The sequence below is a fragment of the Orcinus orca genome, chromosome 5 (genome assembly GCF_937001465.1).
Source record: "Orcinus orca chromosome 5, mOrcOrc1.1, whole genome shotgun sequence".
Taxonomy (NCBI): Eukaryota; Metazoa; Chordata; class Mammalia; order Artiodactyla; family Delphinidae; genus Orcinus; species Orcinus orca.
This window is the reverse complement of record NC_064563.1, coordinates 64,853,236-64,868,233: the sequence shown is the minus strand read 5'-3', so window position 1 is coordinate 64,868,233 and position 14,998 is coordinate 64,853,236. Positions and strand designations below refer to the sequence as shown.

General features: G+C 38.0%; 2 long non-coding RNA genes across 4 annotated transcripts in view; both read right to left on the bottom strand.

Annotated features, from left to right (window-relative positions):
* Positions 1 to 14,998, bottom strand: part of LOC125964569 (uncharacterized) — a 348,406-nt gene that overhangs the window by 237,945 nt on the left and 95,463 nt on the right. The gene's annotated exons all lie outside the window — the stretch shown is intronic.
* LOC125964566 (uncharacterized) overlaps positions 1 to 14,998 on the bottom strand; it is a 58,557-nt gene that overhangs the window by 23,499 nt on the left and 20,060 nt on the right. For 2 of the 3 annotated variants that reach the window (XR_007477716.1, XR_007477714.1), the window contains exon 2: positions 9,240 to 9,349. This is a non-coding gene — a long non-coding RNA (uncharacterized LOC125964566). Of the gene's footprint in view, positions 1 to 9,239; positions 9,350 to 10,792; positions 10,929 to 14,998 lie in introns of those variants that run through there. The other variant, XR_007477715.1, reaches the window with a different exon arrangement.

Genomic DNA, 14,998 nt, shown 5'->3' with positions numbered 1-14,998 from the left:
GCTCCTATGTTGGGTGCATATATATTTATAATTGTTATATCTTCTTCTTGGATTGATCCCTTAATCATTATGTAGTGTCCTTCCTTGTCTCTTGTAACATTCTTTATTTTAAAGTCTATTTTATCTGATATGAGTATTGCTACTCCAGCTTTCTTTTGGTTTCCATTTTCATGGAATATCTTTTTCCATTCCTTCACTTTCAGTCTGAATGTGTGCCTAGGTCTGAAGTGCATCTCTTGTAGACAACATATGTTTGGGTTTTGCTTTTGTATCCATTCAGCAAGCCTGTGTCTTTTGGTTGGAGCTTTGAAGCCATTCACGTTTAAGGTAATTATCGATATGTATGTTCCTATGACCATTTTCTTAATTGTTTTGTGTTTGTTTTTGTAAGTCCTTTTCTTCTCTTGTGTTTTCCACTTAGAGAAGTTCCTTTAGCATTTGTTGCAGAGCTGGTTTGGTGGTGCTGAATTGTCTTAGCTTTTGCTTGTCTGTAAAGCTTTTGATTTGTCCATCAAAGCTGAATGAGATCCTTGCTGGGTAGAGTAATCTTGGTTGTAGGTTCTTCCCTTTCATCACCTTAAGTATATCATGCCATTCCCTTCTGGCTTGTAGAGTTTCTGCTGAGAAATCAGCTGTTAACCTTATAGGAGTTCCCTTGTATGTTATTTGTCATTTTTCCCTTGCTGCTTTCAATAATTTTTCTTTGTCTTTAATTTTTGCCAAACTGATTACTATGTGTCTCGGCATGTTTCTCCTTGGGTTTATCCTGTATGGGACTCTCTGTGCTTCCTGGACCTGGGTGGCTATTTACTTTCCCGTGTTAGGGAAGTTTTCGACTATAATCTCTTTAAATATTTTATCTGGTCCTTTCTCTCTCTCTTTTCCTTCTGGGACCCCTAAAATGCAAATATTGTTGCATTTAATGTTGTACCAAAGGTCTCTTAGGCTGTCTTCATTTCTTTTCATTCTTTTTTCTGTATTCTGTTTTGCAGCAGTGAATTCCACCATTCTGTCTTCCGGGTCACTAATCCATTCTTCTGCCTCAGTTATTCTGCTATTGAATCCTTCTAGTGTAGTTTTCATTTCAGTTATTGTATTGTTCACTGCTGTTTGTTTGTTCTTTAATTCTTCTAGGTCTTTGTTAAACATTTCTTGAATCTTCTCGATCTTTGCCCCCATTCTTTTTCCGAGGTCCTGGATCATCTTCATTATCATTATGCTGAATTCTTTTTCTGGAAGGTTGCCTATCTCCACTTCATTTAGTTGTTTTGCTGGGGTTTTATCTTGTTCCTTCATCTGATACATAGCCCTCTGCCTTTTCATCTTGTCTATCTTTCTGTGCATGTGGTTTTTGTTCCACAGGCTGCAGGATTGTAGTTTTTCTTGCTTCTGCTGTCTGCCCTCCACAGCAAGATCTTTTTTTGATTCACCAACATCTCATTGTGGCTTCTCCTTTGTCTTTGGGTGTTGGGTATCTTTTTTGGTGAGTCCCAGTGTCTTCCTGTCAATGACTGTTCAGCAGCTAGTTGTGATTCTGGTGTTCTCACAAGAGGGAGTGAGAGCACGTCCTTCTACTCTGCCATCTTGGTTCCTCCATGAGTCTTTTATCTATTTCCCACATTTGCTATCTTACTCAGTGATGACAAAGATCTCAAAAAAAGTGAACCTTTAGTTGATACACTAAAAATACTTTTCACTTTTTCATATTCTATTTATATGGTTGTAATTCTGGAGTCTCCTAATTCGTTAGCCCTAACCATAGAAGTGCTTATGTAGGTCCTGAGATGTTTATGGTAATCTTTTGTGATATTCTGTCCCAGCTTACACTAAGTGAAGACTAAGGGGTGATGTTGAAATCACATCACTCCAAATTCATATGTTGAATTAAACCCTAATATGAAAGTATTTGGAGGTGGGGCCTTTGGGAGGTGATGAACTCATGAAGGTGAAGCCCTCATGAATGGGATTCATGTCCTTATAAAAGAGACCCCAGAGAGCGCCTCCTCACCTTCAGCCATGTGAGAACACAGTGAGATGTTGATGAAACACTAAGCAGGCTCTCATTAGACACCAGATTTGTGCCTTATTCTTGGACTTCCCAGACTCCAGAATTGTGAAAAACAAATTTCTGTTGTTTATAAGCTATCCAGTCTATGCTATTTTTGTTATAGCAGCCCAAAATGACTAAGACAATACCTCAAAATGTCTCTTTGAGAATTAAATGAGATGGTATATATAAAGTATTTGGCATATTGTTAATGTTCAGTAAATGTTGACTATTGTCACTAGGTCATTTTCTTATTATAGTAGTGATACCTATTCATTACAGCCAGTTAAGAAAATACAGAAAAACAAATCCTCCTACACTGTTGGTGGGAATGTAAATTGGTGCAGCCACTATGGAAAACAGTATGGAGGTTCCTCAAAAAACTAAAAATAGAGTTGCCATATGATCCAGCAATCCCACTCCTGGTCATATATATTTGGAGAAAACTCTAATTCAAAAAGATAACAATCTCCAATGTTCATAGCAGCACTATTTAAAATAGCCAAGACATGGAAGCAACCTAAATGTCCATCAACAGATGAATGGATAAAGAAGATGTGGTATATATACACAATGGAATATTACTCAGCCATAAAAAAGAATGAAATAATGCCATTTGCAGCAACATGGATGGACCTAGAGACTATCATATTAAGTGAAGTAAGTCAGAAAGAGAAAGACAAATACCATATGATATCACTTATATGTGGAATCTAAACTATGACACAAATGAACTTATTTATGAAACAGAAACAGACTCACAGAGTTAGAAAACAAACTTATGGTTACCAAGGGGGAAAGGCGGTGTGAGAAGGATAAATAAGGAGCTTGAGATTAGCAGATACAAACTACTATGTATAAAATAGTAAACAGCAAGGTCTTACTGTATTGTACAGGGAACTATATTCAATATCCTATAATAAACCATAATGGAAAAGAATATGAAGAAGATATATATATATGCATGTATATATATATATATCTGAATCACTGTGCTGTATACCAGAAACTTATACAACATTGTAAAGCAACTATACCTCAATAAAAAAGAGAAAGAAAATATAGACAAACAAAAGGAAATAAAATGATGCATAATTCCATAATCCAGAGATAAACAGAGATATCTACTCTCAATCATTTTCTCTGTATATATTTTTATTTCACAAAATTTGATTTTATCATATTGTACCTATTGTTAACAGCTTTGTACATCATTATATAATCTTCTGAAAGCTAATCAAGACTAGATGAATAAAATTCTATTGCATAAATGTACTGTACTGTAGTTTATCCTACCAAATCTCTTCTGTTTGATCTTTATGATTGTTTCCAATTTTTTTGCTGTTGCAGAGAGTCCTGCAATAAGCATTCTTATACAAACTTTCCCCCCAGATATCTGTGAGAATTTTGTTGGTTCGATCATAAAAGTATAGTTGCTCAGTTGAATAGTATCTATGTTTTTAGGATTTTGGATCCTTACTAATTGGCCACCAGAAAGTTGTTAAAATTTATATTTTAATCAGCAGAATATGAGAGTAGGTGTTGCCCTGTACCTTCATCAACACTAGGCATTTAGCTTTTAGAACAAACTTTCACTCATTTCCTTAATACTTTCTGAGGCACTATTCTAGGCATGAGGGTACAGTAGTGAAAAAAACAGACAAGAATCTCCCTGTTCTCATGAAGCTAACATTGAGTATGTTAGATGATGTAGTTGCTGTAGAGGAAAATAAAGCAGAGCAGGAAGAAACAGAATGTCTGTTTTGTGGGGTTGGGGGAAGTGCAATTTCATGCAGGGAACCAGTGAAGTTCTCACTGAGAGGTGAATTTGGGCAAAGACCTGAAGGAGGTGAGAAAGTGGGTCTTGAGGATATTTAGAGGGTGAATTTTCCATGCAGAGGGAAGAACAAGTGCAAAGATCCTGAGGCAGAAGCATTCTTGGCATGTTTATGAAATACTAGGAGACCAGTATAGTTGGAGTGAGATGCATAAAGAGGAGAATAAAAGGTGATGAGGTCAGAGAGGTAGCTGAAGCTTAGGTCATGTAGGGAACATTACACCATTATAAGGACTCTGAATGTCACTCTTCATGAGATGGGGAGTCATTGCAGATTTTTGAGCAGGGAGAGGCATCATCTACCTTACATTTAAAGGATTACTCTGCCTGCTGTGTTGAGAATAGATTGAAGGGTGACAGAATGAAAGTAGTAGGGAGGCTGATTAGAAGGCTATGGCAGTAATTTAGAAAATAGAGGTTGGTAGCTTAGACGAGGGTAGTAGCAGTACGGTTGATGAAAAGAAGTCCAGAAGTAGGTGCAGTGAAATGGCGAGAGATTTGCTGATGAGACAAAGAGAGGAGGCAAGATTTTTGATTTGAGCAGCTGGAAGGATGGAGTTACCATTCACTGAGATGAGGAAGACTGGAAAAAGAATAGGTATGGGGGTAGATTAGGAGCTCAGTTTGGGTATGTTACCTTTGAGATGCCTTTTAGACGTCCATGTGGTGGTGTTACATGGAGAGTTGAACACACGAATCTAAAGTTCAGGGGAGAAGTTCAATGTGGAGGGAGTAGTGGTTTAGGGAGGTGCGTGGGTAAGGTTTAGGGATAATTTTTTTACGGTGTGATAGATTATACTGTTTGTTTGTTAATGGAAATGATCCAATAGAGAAGGAAAAACTGATGATACTGGAGAGGAGAGAATAATTGGTGCAATGTCATCAAGTAGGTAAGAAGGAATGGGATCTAGAAGACAAGTGGAAGGGTTGTCTTTAGATAGCAACAGAAACAATTCATCTGGAGTAACGGGAAGGAAGGCAGAATGGTTGAGTGTGTACACAAGTTTATGGCTAGACATGGTGGCAAAACCCTGTGGAATTTCTGTTTAATTTGATTTTATTTTCTTGGTGAAATAAGTAGTAAAATGGTCAACTGAGAATGAAGGAGCTTGAACCAACTCACTGAGATCTATTGAAAACACATCACTCTTGCAGCAGTGTGGGGGATGGGCTGCATGGGGCAATGCTGACCTGAAGAGACCACTGCAGTCATTCTCAGTGGGAGATGATGAGAACCTGGATAGGGAGGTGGTGCTAGACATGGAGAGAATGCATACATTCTAGGTATGTTTTGGAGATAGGACACTCAGAACTTATTGATGGATTGGGAGTGGGTGCGAAGGAAAGGATATCAAGGCATAATACTGTTTTGAAAAGCATTCTAAAAAGCCAATAAATTACAATGGCTTCTGTTATATGGAAATGAAGGCCTGGGAGCTCTTAGTATTTTGAGTCAACTAGAGCACACTACAGATCTTTTCTTTTCTAAAAACCCTCCTAACATTCTGATAATCTTTGATTTTTAACATAGTATGATTAAAAAAAACAGCACACATGATTTAGAGAAGTTGTTGGTAATCATTGGGCTCGGTGAGTGGGTAGTATATCCTTGTTTTGCAGGTGAGGAGACTGAGGCCCAGAAAGGTCAATGAAGCTAATTACAAATGCTGGGGGGGGGGATTAAACAAAAAGTTCTTATTAATTTAGAATAATGAAAAGCAATTTACATCTTAAATTGCAGATATTAACTACATGCTTATTTTGTTTTGTATAATGCCTAGGACAGAATCCCATGCAAACAGGTGCTTAAGAAATATATTTGACAATGATTCTGCATGATGTATTAATTGCCATTAATTGTTCAAAAACAATAAAAAAAATAAAAATATGTATAACATATCTCACAATATTGGCAGCCTCTTACATTAAGGTTATACGATTCTCTAGCTCTTCCTGGAAGCAAGAGAGATGGGAACTTAGGTGTCCCATAGGTAAGATATTCTTTCTTAGATAAAAATGTGAAACTGAAACTGAGCAGACCTATGTAGAGGTCTTCCTCGTGACAGAACCCCAGTGCGTGTTCTGCTTATCAGTGATGAAGAAAAAGACTGTGGAAATATACTGTGGCCTTCTATGCCCTCCATGAGTAGAGAGAGAAAGAAACAGGCCCTAGCAGTGGATGACTGGAGAAGCTAAGGAATATAGAAATAAAGATAGGTCAGTCAGGCAGAGAAATAACCATAACTTAAACAATAAATCAGCCTCAAGGACTCTCAGTTCCATTTTAAAGGTGATAAAGTCTAATGCACATTCCTCAGTTGTTTTACAGAAACCAGACCCCAACCAGACAGAGAATGATGACCATGAGCACGTAGCCCCCAGACTGGCTGGAGCCTGAAGACTGATAACGTGATCAATCTCTGTGACCTCACCTGGTTACCTCACCACACACCAATCAGAAGATTGCATGAACTGATCACATTCCCCATGACCCTCATCCTCACTTTGTCTTTAAAAACCCATCCCTAAAAACCATTAGGAAGTTCCGGTCTTTTGAGCATTAGCTGCCCCTTCTCCTTGCTTGTCACCTTGCAATAAATGCTACACTTTGCTTCACCACAACCTGGTGTCAGTAGATTGGCTTTGCTGTGCATTGGGCAAGTGGACCAAAGTTTGGTTTGGTAACAAAATCGAATGTTTGTTATGTCCTGAATCTCTGCTTTCAGCAGAAAAGTAAAAAGTAGACAGTAACTTTAAAACACTGATTTGGGCTTCCCTGGTGGCTCAGTGGTTGGGAATCCACCTGCCAATGCAGGGGACATGGGTTTGAGCCCTGGTCTGGGAAGATCCCACATGCCGCAGAGCAACTAAGCCCATGCGCCACAACTGCTTAGCCTGTGCTCTGGAGCCCGCGAGCCACGGCTGCTGAGCCTGTGTGCCACAGTTGCTGAAGCCCGCGCGCCTAGAGCCTGTGCTCCGCGGTGGGAGAAGCTGCTGCAATGAGAAGCCTGCGCAGTGCAACGAGGAGTAGCCCCCGCTCGCCTCAACTAGAGAGGGCTGGCACGCAGCAACAAGACCCAACACAGCCAAAAATAAATAAATAAAATAAATTTAAAACACTGATTTATTGAAGTTTCACATAGGATCCTAATCTTTTTGGTTTATACCTAACTCAAATTTTGAGTGTTTGATACTGGAGTTTCAATTCTGTGTTTTAAAAGAACTATTGCTGTGCCAGTCACCCTTGTTTCTGGAATATGGTAACTTCCCCTAAAAAAGCAAACATTGGCAAAGTACTATGGTATAATATAGTTCATATTTTTTTATTTGTTGCCTTAGAATTTTTCCTTCACTAACTTAAAAATATTTTTAGTAAGCACTCTCTAAATGTCCAGTTTCTTGGGGCAAGGCTTTGTGTTTCCAACTTGAATATCAGCCCTTTGAGGGTAAGAAAGGTTCTCTATTTCTGAGCATGCTTCACATAACACAATAAATAGTAGCTATTATGAATGTTACTTCAATAAAAAAATAATTGAAATCCTTAAACTTTAGTTTTTCATTTAGTAGATATGCTTTAAATTGTCACTTTTCCCTCTGTGTACAAACATTCATGTAAAGAACCACATTGTCTTTGGATTCATCTACCTCTGACAATTAATTATCTAATTAATTAATCATCTGATAATTAAAATGACCTCCTTTTGGCTGATATCGGATCCCAAGAAAGGTTCAAAAGAAACTTGACACATCATGTTGTGTCATGTTCCATTGTGAAACACCCCTGCTGTTTCTCATATTATGTCATATCTGATCACATGGTGGTAGCATTAAGTTGAACAAAACATGGTGACATATCAGAAAACAACCCAGTACATTTGATTTATGTGAAGTCACTCATTCTTCACTCTTTCAAAATGGTATAGTCACTAGGCAAAGTTGGCAAATTTAGCATGTTTTAACCATCAACAAATCTAGGACTGCTATTTGTCAAGCAATTCATATACTGGACTTAGCCCTTTTCTCAATTTCAAATTCAGGATTTTGATTATGGCACTTTGGACAACATATGGGTTTATGTGGCTTACAGTTCTTGCATGATCTTGTATTTCTGTCTACAGAATTCTTAAGTTAGCATTAGTTCTCACAGTGGAAGAAGTAGAGCTTTTTAGTGGATTTGGGACATACCATTTTTCTCCCTCTGTCTCCAAAAAAAGTGATTAACAAGAATTATTAGACTTGAAATGGAAACTCTGCAGGAAAATTCTAATTTCATAGTTTTCATTTGGTATTCTATATTCACGGCAGCCTCAGTTATGGCAGTATTATTGCCTTTATATTTATGGAAACATTTTTGGTTAAAGGTGGTGTACTGATTTCCAAAATGAAACTAGGATTCCATGGCCTGTGGAATACATTGAGCCCATGGAGGTATAATACATCTTTAGCATTGTATGTTAAACATTTTAACATACAGTACTCATGAGCCTTAGCTCAAAACTCCAATTTTCACTTACTGTGATTAATGTATTGTTATTATGGAGTAATATGGAATTTAGGGAGGACCTACACAGTAAAAGTGACCTATGACTGACACACTGTAACAAGCTACAGATGACATGGGTCTCTTCTCAAAGGGGATATTGGCTTTCTGTATATAATTAATAACAAGAAAACTGTATCCTGACTTTACGGTCTGCAGTAGCATCCTGGAACAAAAAGGGCCATAAATTAACATCAATTATGCATTAAAGTTCCAATTAACCTGGCTGACACTGATATACTTTAACAAGGCACCTTTAGATAAAAGAAGAAACTCTCTAATTACTTGGAACAGGACCTTATGACCCATTCTGCTCTTTTATCCCAATTCCAACCTAATGAAGAATGAAGAGAGAGGGAGAAAGTTCTGCAGAAGGTGACAATGCAGCACCAGAACATATCCTCTGGGATACCATTTTACCATCAAAAACTCTCCACCATGAATACTCTATTGTATTTGTATTCTTAAAAACAAATACCCTCATTGAAGAAGAAGGGTATTGTAAGGTTGAAAATGGTGTCATCCTTTGAGATTTCCCAGCAGAACCCATTGAGCATATTATAAACTTGAAACGGAAGCTCCCCATTCTGCCTGGACCTGCTTTAGATTCATTCTCTAGAGGAGGAGTTCATTGGTTACTATTCCCTCTGCATTGCTCACTCTCCCTGTCCCTCAAATCTTTGGACAGCCTTCCTGTTTCCATTTCATCTGGAGAGAGCATTCTGGTCCCTGTTCCCCATCTGTTCTCCAGGTGGTTCTTTGGATTTTGTTCATTTTCGTCTTCTGTCCACTCCCTGGGCATGTTGCCCACTTACTTCTCTAGGTTTCCGTGTCCCTCCTGGTGTCCCTTGGTCAGTTAGCTTCATCCAAAATTGCATATGCACCATCTAGGATGCACATTACATGCATTGAAGTATTTCTTCACCTGAAAACACAGAAATAGCAGACGAAGATGTGTTTAGAATGGATGGGAAAGAAAATGTGGTGACTGGGCTACAGGGAAAGTATGGGAGCAGGATGTATCCCAGTAACCTGAGGAGCCAGAGGAGGGAAGGACACACAGAATAAATTAAGAACTTATTTGTCTTTGTTGCACATTTATCTTTTTGTGGATCATTATCAAATGTTATCCTTTGCTTTCCTGCAGTGATCTCCTATTACATACCTGCTCATTTCTTCTTACAGTTCTTTTTTTTTTTTTTTTTGCGGTACGCGGGCCTCTCACTGTTGTGGCCTCTCCCGTTGCGGAGCACAGGCTCCGGACGCGCAGGCTCAGCGACCATGGCTCACGGGGACCCGTGTCCCCTGCATCGGCAGGCGGACTCTCAACCGCTGCTCTACCAGGGAAGCCCCACCCTGCTCATTTCTTGATTTTTCCTGGAGCCTCTGCTCTAACACACCCTCCACAGTAGATGGAGGAGCCTTGTCTCACTTACCCTGTATTCAATCAGGCTTCCCTGCTCATCCCCTTTCCTCCTCCCACCAAATAGCCCAAGGCATAAATACTTTCTTCAAGGCTCTTCCCTGCCTACATCCAAAATGAGACTAACTTTTTATAGATATGAACTCAGCTTTTAGCCAAATAGGAAATTAAAAAAATCAAGAAATGCATCTAAATAAAGCAGAATTTCTACTTATACATTTGAATAAATATATCCAAGTTCTTTCAGGGCCACAGATATACGTGAATAGATACGTAGATCTAAGTGTGAAGTAAGTATCTAGAACAGATGCTTATGAATAGAGATGAAAGTAGGCATATAGAAATTAAATGTTGACAACATATGTGGCCAATGAAATTATCTCCAAATATAATTCTGACCACATTTTTGTGTTTTCTGTTTTGTTGGCAAAGGAAAGTGATAGTAAAAACATAGGACCAAGGATGTTAGTCCAGCTTGCAGGCTGGGATCTAGGGTTAATTGATTTGAGCTGAGGCTGGTGGGGGAAGGGCAGCCACCCTGCAGCAGGTAAAGCAGGCCCCAGGAATGACTTCATTTGAAAGCTGACTTTCTACCCCTAACCCATTTGCCTATGTGCTCAGGTCCAGGGCTTCCAATAGTTTTCCTGTCCCCAGCTTTGGGTTCTTCTGAACCTGATTTGACAATCCAGCTCTGTCCTCTGGCACCCCCGCTGAGTATGTCTTTAGCCTGCTTTACTGGAAATCTTAGTTCAAGGATAATCAGGAAAGTCTTACACTCTTCCAAACAGAAAGAACAAGTTATGTAAAAAAGTAAAAAGAGTCAGACTGGCCGTGTTCTTTTCCTTTGAAACATGAAATCCAGAAGACAGTGAAATATAGCATCTACAGAAGACTGTGATAAAATTATTGTAATCCAAGTCATATGAGAGGAAAAAAGAAACCAACCTGTGAACCTCTGTCTCAAACTGGTCCAGGCCACCCAGACCTTTCACCTGGATTACTGCAGTAGCCTACTCACGAGTCTGCTCTCCACACAACTGCTGGAAGGATTCTAAGACTGCTCAGATCACACCACTTCTATGCGCAGACTCCTTAAGTGGCTCTGATCTCAGCAGCCTTCCCCTTTTTCTCTTACTTCATCTATGACCCGCCCCCCTGTTCACACCTCTTCAGTCACAACGGCCTCCTTGCAGTCAGCCTGGGACTCACTTTACCGGATTCTCACATGGTTCCCTCCCTTCCTTCAGGTCTTCCTTCAATTACTGTTTGATTAAGGAAAACTTCTCTAACTCCATGTATTTTAATAAAACGGCAACCCCCTACACCAACTCCCAGTCATTCTCTATCTTCCTTATTCTTCTTTATTTCCTACCTAGCACCTATCATCTGCTTTCATGTGTGTTTGTTTATTGTAGGTTTCCTCCTACTAGAATATGAGCAACATGAGGACAGGGGATTTCTGTGTTCATTGTTACCACATAGAACAGGGCCTTATAAGCTTCCACCATTTGTGTAATGAGGGAAAAGGTGCAAGATACTGTTCATGGAGGGAAAAAAAAGACATTTTTTAATATGTAGGGTCTCAGAGACTAGATTACCCCAAAACACCAGTTCTTGAGAGAGATCTTGGAATTACCCAGAAGGCCTGTTAAAAAAGAATATATTTTAAGGCCCCAAACCAGATCATCAGAATCAGACTTTTCTGAAGAAAAACCTAGAATCTGAGTATTGAAGCTCCTAATTGAATATTTCCAAAGGGCCTTATGTAATTGATAATAAAGTATATAGCCCAAGTTTGGAAAACTCTGTGAGTCTATCTTAAAACAAATGAATCTGAGTAGACTTCAGTAGCAGTAAACTTTGCAGTGTGTGTCTGAGTGTATATAATATATAATTCTTTATCTATCCTCTATCTATCTATCTATCTATCTATGTATCTAGAGTTTAACTAGAAATTTGCAGTATAAATCCTATATGAGGATTCTTGAAATAGAACAGATTTTTATCTGACCCATTCTTTATATTGCTCATTTTTCAATATCATTTCGATTAGTTAGCCCAGCTGTAGTGCTTCAGTCCTAAGTTCCCTTTAGTAACAGACAGATACAGCTGGAAATGCATACACATGATACTTGTACTTGTAAAAATGAGCTCATCTGTCCATCTTAATGGGGGAGAGGAGAGAAAAAGAATCAGACACATGAGTCTCCCTGTTAATACTTAATTTAAGACACACTAGGATTCTGTGGCTGATGTTTGAGATAAGGGAAAATTCTTCTATACCCTAATATTCTCTGAGAGCATCACTATGTTATAGCACTGTATCATAACTGATACTCATACTGGTAACACATGTTAGAAAAAAAGTTAATTATGTTCACAATACACAATTTAAGATGGCAGGGAATTGTTAAAATGGCTAAACGTGATTAACACAAAATACCGTTTGATATTTAAAGCAAACAATTGTTTGGAAAGTACAATTATGGAAAAAGCTGGATACCAGATAAGTAAGGTAGTATCACATAAAATAAGATCCTTGAACACAAAATGCTCATAATCTTGGTGGAGAGACAAAGCATGTAAAGACATGAAATAATTAAAGAGTAAAGAAACAGTGCTATTGTACAAGCTACTGATCACTCTGGATCACACAGTAGACTCATCAATGAAATGGATATAATAATGTAAGTCTCCTAGGGAGTTTTGAGGATTAAAGGAGATAATTCATGCCCTTGATAAGTGGCATATAATGCCACTAAGTGAGCAATGACAAAGGCCCAGAGAAAAAAGTGATGGCTGAAGATCAATGTAGGCAGGGAAGCCTTTATAGAGATGGAGAGACTGAAACTTGCTCTTGAAGAAAAAGGAGAATTCTAGGTAGGAGGATCAATGTAAGCAAAGGTGTGGAGAAGGGAAAGATCATGGTATTTTGGAGGGATGATGAGGAGACCATCTGACTGAAGGTGTGGGTCATAAAAGACAAGGTTAACAAGGTAGATGTACTTCTTCAAAGTGGAAAATAAACATAAACAAAGAGAAAAGAACAATGTACCATGATTCTACCAGAATCTACTTTGCTGTATATACTTCCAGAGATAACTACTTTGCTGTATATACTTCCTTCTAGTTTTGTCCCTATGCAAATACTTACTTTTATAATTAAAACATACAATACTATATATACAGTTTTATAACTTACTTTTAACATTACATTCTCAGCATTTTTCCACGCCATTACATATCTCTTAGAAGCATGTTTTCTATGGCCACGTAATACCAAATTTTGTGGTCTTGCTGTAAGTTAATCAGCCTATTTTTTTCTTTTGACTTTTAGGTTGCTGTATTTTTTTCTCTTCTAATATATAACGCTACCATGAGAATAATTTTTTAAAAAGCTGATTTTTTTTCCATAAAATGAATTACTAGAAAGGACACAACTTGGTCCAAAATATATGAATATTTTAAAAGTTACTGATATATTTTGTTTAATCTTTTGAAAGCTTGTGCCAGTATACATTTCCACTACCAGAATATGAGAGTGTGAATTTCATTCCACTCTTGGCAAAGAAATTTGGATTCCGTAGAATTCTTCATCAGAGGAAGAGCAGCCTGGCAGCAGTACATGGAGGGATCAGGGGAAGAGATGCTGGAGCCATACAGCAATGCAGAGGTGCCATGATCAGGTACTGAGTTTTAGTGGTCCAAGTAAGAATAGAGAGGAAGGAGTAAATTGATGAGATTCTCCCTTCTTTCTCTTGTCCCTTTCTCCCTCCCTGTCTTTCTTATTCCTTGCCTTCCTAATAACTTGCTTTTTCCCTTTATTAAAAAATATATACCATGGTTTCCCTGGTGGCGCAGTGGTTGAGAGTCTGCCTGCCGATGCAGGGGACACGGGCTCGTGCCCCGGTCCGGGAAGATCCCACATGCCTCGGAGCGGCTGGGCCCGTGAGTCATGGCCGCTGAGCCTGCGCGTCCGGAGCCTGTGCTCCACAACGGGAGAGGCCGCGACAGTGAGAGGTCTGCGTACGGCAAAAAAAAAAAAAAAAAAAAAAAATATATATATATATATACCATAGTAGAAAATTGATAAAATACAGAAATGTAAAAAGTTAATATTTTATTATATGTCTTTTCAGTCTTTTTCAGTATATCAATCAATATATTTAAGAAGGATTTTCACAATTAAACATTCTTTGCAAAAATGAAAGCATTTCCTTTCATGGATATAATAATCTATTTATTCATTTGCCATTGATGGATATATATGTGCCAGAGATTTTCTGTCTTTGCTCAAATTGTCTTTATTTCTGATTTTACTCTGGCAGAAAGGAATTGCTGAGTAAATGGTATAGATAGATTTTAGATTTAAGAAGTATTTTAAAGCATCATGAACAGGTTTCATTACATGCACACACACACACACAAAACTAGGACAAATACAAAATGGGCTCTCTGTTTCTAAACTTGGAGAATGAACAACAACATAGAAATTCCAAGTAAGAACTGGTTTTGGAGGGAAGTTGACAAGCTCAGTTTTGAACCTAAACTGAACAAATAAACATATATAAATGAAGGTGAAAATGAGGATGGAAGTTGTTTAAAAAAGTGAAGAGTTGATGTAGTCAATAAATCCTATTTCCAATATTGACATTTTGTATCTTATAGTATATTAACCAAAATCATAAGAAAAATATAGAGATAGCCACACACTATTTTATATCTTCCACACTGAAACATTATATCTGTAAATAGCTCCCAGTAGAAAAGCTGAAGAAGAATATGTGAGATTTTATACTCCTTAAAATTTTATGCTCACTCTATCCTTTTGCCCTTCTTATATGTAAATGTTACTTAATCATTACTTTAGCATATATCCTTTTGTTTGTGAATGGAAGAATAACTATCTTTTTCTATATAAAGTATACAGTTAGGAAGATTTTCCCAACCAAGAATAGCACGTGAAACTGATCTATCTGTTCCAAAGCTTTCTGAGTGAGCTGGTGTAAAATTCAGTTTACTTTGTCTTCATGTAACTTGGTTGACCCTATCTTATTTAAGGCTGTCTTGACTCTCCTTTTCTTTCTTTTTCTCTCCCTACATTTTTAATAAAAAATAAATACTTCCTCCAGAAGTAAGAAAGAATAAAAA